At 49.2% G+C, this 6262-nt stretch overlaps 1 long non-coding RNA gene across 2 annotated transcripts in view; it reads right to left on the reverse strand.

The window, feature by feature from the left end:
* LOC116537640 overlaps positions 1 to 3727 on the reverse strand; it is a 12151-nt gene extending 8424 nt beyond the window's left edge. Inside the window, exon 1 of one of the 2 annotated variants that reach the window (XR_004263230.1) lies at positions 3565 to 3727. This is a non-coding gene — a long non-coding RNA (uncharacterized LOC116537640). Of the gene's footprint in view, positions 1 to 1102; positions 1392 to 3564 lie in introns of those variants that run through there. The other variant, XR_004263229.1, reaches the window with a different exon arrangement.
* Between the last annotated feature and the right edge of the window lie 2535 nt (positions 3728 to 6262).

Raw genomic sequence — 6262 nt, forward strand, 5'->3', positions numbered from 1 at the left:
TGTGTGTGTGTGTGTGTGTGTGTGTGTGTGTGTGTGTGTGTGTGTGTTTGAGATAGAGTTTCACTCTTTTTGCTCAGGCTGGAGTGCGACGGCATGATCTCAGCTCACTGCAACCTCCACCTTCCAGGCTCAAGCAATTCTCCTGCCTCAGCCTACTGAGTAGCTGAGATTGCAGGCATGCACTACCACACCCAGCTATTTTTGTATTTTTAGTAGAGATGGAGTTTCTCCATGTTGGTCAGGCTGGTTTCGAACTCCTGACCTCAGGTGATCTGCCCGCCTCAGCCTCCCAAAGTGCTAGGATTACAGGCATGAGCCACCACGCCCAGCTGTATCTGTGTTGTTTTAAGCCACTAAGTGTGTGGTAATTTGTTGCAGCAGAAACAGGATCTAGTATTGTAGTGAAGCCTCAAAACCCACATGAAGGGGCTGGGTGCAGTGGCTCATGCCTATAATCCCAGCATTTTGGGAGGTCAAAGTGGGCAGATCACTTGAAGTCAGAAGTTTGAGACCAGCCTGGTCAACATAGTGAAACCCTGTCTCTGCAAAAAAATTAGCTAGTGTGGTGGCACATGCCTTAATCTCAGCTACTTAGGAGGCTAAGTCATGGGAACTGTTTGAACCTGAAGAAGAGGAGGCAGAGGTTGCAGTGGGCCAAGATTTTGTCACTGCACTCCAGCCTAAGTGAGAGAGCCAGACCCCATCTCAAAACAAACAACCCAACCTGGAGAAAGTTTCCAGTTCTGTCAGTAGTCCCCCACCCAACCTCCAGAAGTAGACATTTCTTCATGGTTTTTTTGTTTGTTTTTTGTGGGGGAAATGGAGTCTCACTCTGTTGGCCAATCTAGAGTGCAGTGGCATGATCTTGGCTCATTGCAACCTCTGCCTGCCTGGATCAAGCTATTCTCCTGTCCCAGCTTCCTGAGTAGATGGGATTACAGACAAGTGCCACCACACCTGGCTAATTTTTATGTTTTTAGTAGAGACAGGGTTTTATCATGTTGCCCAGGCTCTACTCAAACTCCTGGCCTCAAGTGATCCATCCTTCTCAGCTTCCCAAAGTGTGGGATTACACGTGTGAGCCATGGCACTCAGTACTCACCAAGGCCTTTGATAGCATGCTTTTCCAGGTGATCAGTCCTTGTCTGGCCTGGCTATGTCACATTCTTCACTACACCACGTTGGAATCCCTAGCTACTTTTCAGAAGAGGAGAGTGTGTACTTTAATCCCAGCTCGGTATGGTTCAGTTCTGCATTTAACTCATGGAACCTGGCTGCCCCCCAGGCCTTGGAGAAAAAAAGGGTCTCTCTGTGAGTATGATACAGGATGGGCCAAGATCATGCCACTGCACTCCAGCCTGGGCTACAACAGTGAGACTCCATCTCAAAAAAACAAAACACAAAAAACAAAAACAGACTCCATCTAAAAGAAAAACAAAGACAAAACAAAAAACAAAGGTGGCATGTCAAAGAAAATAATTACTGTGTTAAAGATAATTTCATACAAAATAAAAGACAATACAATAAGCTGTCTTTTTAGATGAGTATAATTGTTATTCTTATTTTACAGCTAAAGAAATGAGCTCAGGGCAACTGTGGTGGCTCACACCTGTAATCACAGCACTTTGGGAGGCTAAGGCAGATGGATCATGAGGTCAAGAGATCCAGATGATCTTCGCCAAAATGGTGAAACCCCATCTCTACTAAAAAAAAACAAAAATTAGCTGGGCGTGGTGGCACAAGCCTGTAATCCAAGCTACTCAGGAGGCTAAGGCAGGAGAATCGCTTGAACCCAAGAGGTGGAGGTTGCAGTGATCCAAGATGGCACCACTGCACTCCAGCCTGGCAAAAGAGCAAGATCTCGTCTCTAAAAAATAAATAAAATACGTAAAAGAGAAACAGGCTCTGAGAATGTTATTTGATTGGACCATGTTGCATCTCTGGACAGTGAAGCTGAGATCAGACTTTATGTGTAACTCCCCTAGCCTACCGGGATGCCTTTCATAAAGGTAAGACATATAAATTTGGCCTAATATACAAAGATGCTGGAACAGCACTGGGTCAATTCTACATACAGTACTTCCATGTTCATCAAGGGAAACCTTAAGGGAAGGTGAAAATGCTTCTAGAAGGGACTGGACACCAGTGCCCTTACTTGTTGCCTTTGGGCTCTTCCTCCAAGGCTAACAGTGACCTGAAATTACTGACTGTTCCAATCAACAGGAGACAATGGTACCAAGGTCACCAACATCAGGCAAATTCAGGACCTAGCTCTGTGCTTTGACAGACAAAACTGCCTTTGTAAAAGATACTGTATTTCAGAAAAACATAATCACATTAGCAACTAATAACACTGTAAAATGCTGATGTGTTGAATGTTACTTTAGAAAAATATGCTCAAATGTAGGAAAAGATTCTGATAGAAAACTATGTATCAATTAACTAGCTAGCTATCTAGAGACATGGTCTCATTCTTTTGCTCAGGATGGAGAGCAGTGGGATGATCCTAACTCACTGCAGACCTGCTACCAGCCTCAACTGATCCTCCTGCCTCAGCTTCCTAAGTAGCTGCGGCCACAGGTGGACACAGTTATACCTGCCTTTTTATTTGTTTGTTGTGTAGAGTCAGGGTTTCACTACATTGCCCAGGATGGTCTCAAACTCTGGAGTCTTGCTCTGTCACCCAGGCTAGGGTGCAGTGATGTGATCTCGACTAACTGCAACCTCTGCCTCCTGGGTTCAAGCAATTCTCCTGTCTCAGCCTCCCGAGTAGCTGGGACTACAGGCATGTGTCACTACATGTGGCTAATTTTTGTAGAAACCAGGTTTCATCATGTTGGCTACACTGATCTTGAACTCCTGACCTCAGGCGATCCACCTGCCTTGGCCTCCCAAACTGCTGGAATTACAAGTGTGAGCCACCAAGCCAAGCCAAGGACTTTGCTATTAAATAGCCTAACCCAAGCGGGGCACGGTGGCTCACACCTGTAATCTCAACAACTCTGAAGGCCAAGGTGAGAAGATGGCTTGTACCCAGGAGTTTGAGACCAGCCTCGGCAACATGGAGGCAAGAACCCCCCATCTCTACAAAAAAATACAAAATATTAGGCCAGGTATGCACCGTGCCTGGCTAATTTTTGTGCCTTTTGTAGAGACAGTGTTTTGTCATGTTGCTCTGGCCAGTCTCACACTCCTGATTCCAAGCCATCCTCCTGCCTTGGCCTCCCAAAGTGCTGGAATTACAGGGCCCAGGCAGCCTCAATTTTTCTTTAAGCAGTCCCCCAATGTCACACGCTTGGATAGTTTATATTTTTAGACAGGGTTTACCTCAGTCTCACAGGCTGGAGTGCTGTGGTAGAATCATAGCTCTTTGCAGCCTTGAACCTTGGGGTTCAAGTAGCTGGGAGGATGAGGTGGGACTACAGAAATAGGGTCACACCACTTTGCCAGGCTGCTTTTGAACTCCTGGCCTGAAGAAAACTTTTCGCCTCCCCAGCGTCCAGACACAATTTTTCTATTTTTGACCCACATAAACACTGTGCTGGGTCAGAGTTTGTTACCTACCCTTCTCCAGCCAGCAACACACAGGCTGCAGCGGGAGGTGGAGGTTACCAGGATCTGCTCTGCGGAGAAGACAACCCAGCTCCTAGGCAACACACCTCCGTGTAAGGTCGCCGAAGGTCCGCCTCTGTGACATCGCCAGAAGTGCGCCACTGTGACATCGCCAGAGGCGCGCCTCTGTGACGTTTTCAGAGGCCCGAGCCTCACGTGGAGCCAATCGGAAGTCGAGGAGGGGCTGGTGGTTCTTCCAGGGGCACGCATGCGTGGGCTGGTGACGGAAGCCTCTGCAGAGGTGGCACTTCCGTGTCGACAGGCTCCAGCCTGGCTGCAGTCACCTACAAGCTCCAAAGAGGAGTTTTAAGATTTCCCAGTCTGCAGGGCCAGGAGCAGCAGGGACAGAATGTAGCGACCAGGTGCTGCACACCAACCTCCTGGCGACTGGTGGGCATGAGTGCAAGGTCGCTGAGAAGAAGCTCCTCAATGGCCAGTGAAGGGCTACCAGCACCACTGCTACCCCGGCCGTGTATTCGGCTTGCCTCAGCCTGGGTATGTGCGACTCCCAATACCTTTCCCAGCCAGGGACCCCAGGAGCGTCCTTCACCGCTGCTTATCCTGGGCAGGGTCAGCACTCTCTGAGGCTGCCTCCCATTAGGAAGCTTCACCCCCCAGCTTGACCTTTGATGGCCATTGCAATAGCCTTAAAGCCTTTGCAACTTTGAGGTGGGTACTAGGGAGCTAGGAAACAAAGAAAACAGCTTTATAAATATGTAAGGGATTGGCCAGGTACTGTTGCTCACACCCATAATCCCAGCACTTTGATAGGCTAAGGCGGATGGATCATAAGGTCAGGAGTTCAAGACCAGCCTGCCAGCATGGTGAAACCCCATCTCTACTAAAAATTAGCCAGGTGTAATGGCAGGTACCCGTAATCTCAGCTACTTGGGAGGCTGAGGCAGAAGAATTGCTTGAACCTGGGAAGATGAGGTTACTGTGAACAATGATGAGGAAATGATGCTGTTTGTTGTTTGTTTGCTTTTGGAGACAGGGTTTTGCTCTGTTGCCGAGGCTGGAGTGAGGGCAAAATCGTGGCTCACTGCAGCCTCAACTTCCTGGGCAGGTGCAAGCAATCCTTCCCCTTTGGCCCCCCAAGTAGTTGGGATTACAGGTGCATGGCTAATTTTTGTATTTTGTATAGAAACAGTTTCACCATGTTGCCAGGCTGGTCTCGAACTCCTGACCTCAGGTGATGTGCCTGACTCGGCCTTCCAGAATGCTGAGATTACAGGCATCAGCTACTGCATCTGGCCCTAGAGTCACTTTTAAACCTTGAATCCAGAACCATGTTCCTGTTTGGTGGAGTCTACTCACTAGATTAAAGGAAAGGAGCATGTACGTTTTAGAATGGGTACTGTCATGGAATGATGCAAGGGATGGGTGAGAGAGAAATACTAGAGTAGGTCTGGGCACATCCTAGTTCCTCATTCTGACTCATTTGGACAAGTAACTATGATCATTTGAAAATGAAAAGTAACAAGCTCTCATTTGAAAAAATGGGGCCAGGCATGGTGGCTCTCCTTGCCTGTAGTCCTAGCACTTTGGGAGGCTGAGACAGGCAGATCACAAGGTCAGGAGTTCAATACCAGCCTGGCCAATATGGTGAAACCCGTGTCTACTAAAAATACAAAAATTAGCCAGGTGTGGTGGCACATGCTTGTAGTCCCAGCTACTTAGGAGGCTGAGGCAGGAGAATCACTTAAACCCAGGAGATAGAGGTTGCAGTGAGCCAAGATTGTGCCACTGCATTCCAGCCTGGGCTACACAGCAAGACTCCGTCTCAGAAAAAAAAAAAAAGAGGAAAAGGAAAAAATGGGATGGGCCTGGCACAGTGGCTAACACTTGTGATCCCAGCACTTTGACACCTGTAATCCTAGCACTTTGGGGGGCTGAGGTGGGAGGATTACTTGAGGCCAGGAGTTCGAGACCAGTCTGGGCAACATAACAAGGTTCCATAACTACAAAAAAATTTAAAAAGGCCTCTACAGAAATGGCGAGAGATTTGGGCAATACCCAGGGCCCTGGGGTAGAGAGGGAGGTTGGCAGGGCTGAGGAACTCTGCCCTGCCTGGGTTGACCCCTCTGGACATATAGACTGTGACCCTGGCCATTTTCTTTACCTCTAGGAGCTTATTGGCAAAACTGCAGAAAAGCCATACATGGGATGCAGCCAGAATGACCAGGTGCCTCTAGCCCCTCCACCCCCCTGCTCCGTGCTGTCCCAACCTTGGGGAGCCCAGGGAGCAGTTAGAGCTCAGCAGGGTCCTGGCTCCCCAGGGAGGCAACACATCAGCTTCCCTGAGCACCACCTCCTCCTCCCACAGGTGGTCACGGACCTCACACTGTGGATGCAGCAGACCTGCTCCATGCTCTCAGGCCTCTTCTGGGAGCTCATCAGGAAGATGGCGGATTGGACAGAGGTGTGAGTTCCTGAGGGACACCCAGGCAGCCGAGAGAGGTGTAATGGCAGCCTGAACAGCAGACCTAGGTGGCAGGGGTGAACAGGGTTGGGGTGCCAGGCCCCGTGGCACAGGGGCATCCCAGAGCTCTAGGATCGAGGCAAAGCAGCCAGGAGTGGGACATTTCCTGCAGGCCCCAATACTCCCATGCCAGTCTAGCTCAGCAGGCAGGAAAGACTCACCCTTTGT

The sequence above is a fragment of the Sapajus apella genome, unplaced genomic scaffold (assembly GCF_009761245.1).
Source record: "Sapajus apella isolate SASKATOON/1434 unplaced genomic scaffold, GSC_monkey_1.0 scaffold112, whole genome shotgun sequence".
NCBI classification, from domain to species: Eukaryota; Metazoa; Chordata; class Mammalia; order Primates; family Cebidae; genus Sapajus; species Sapajus apella.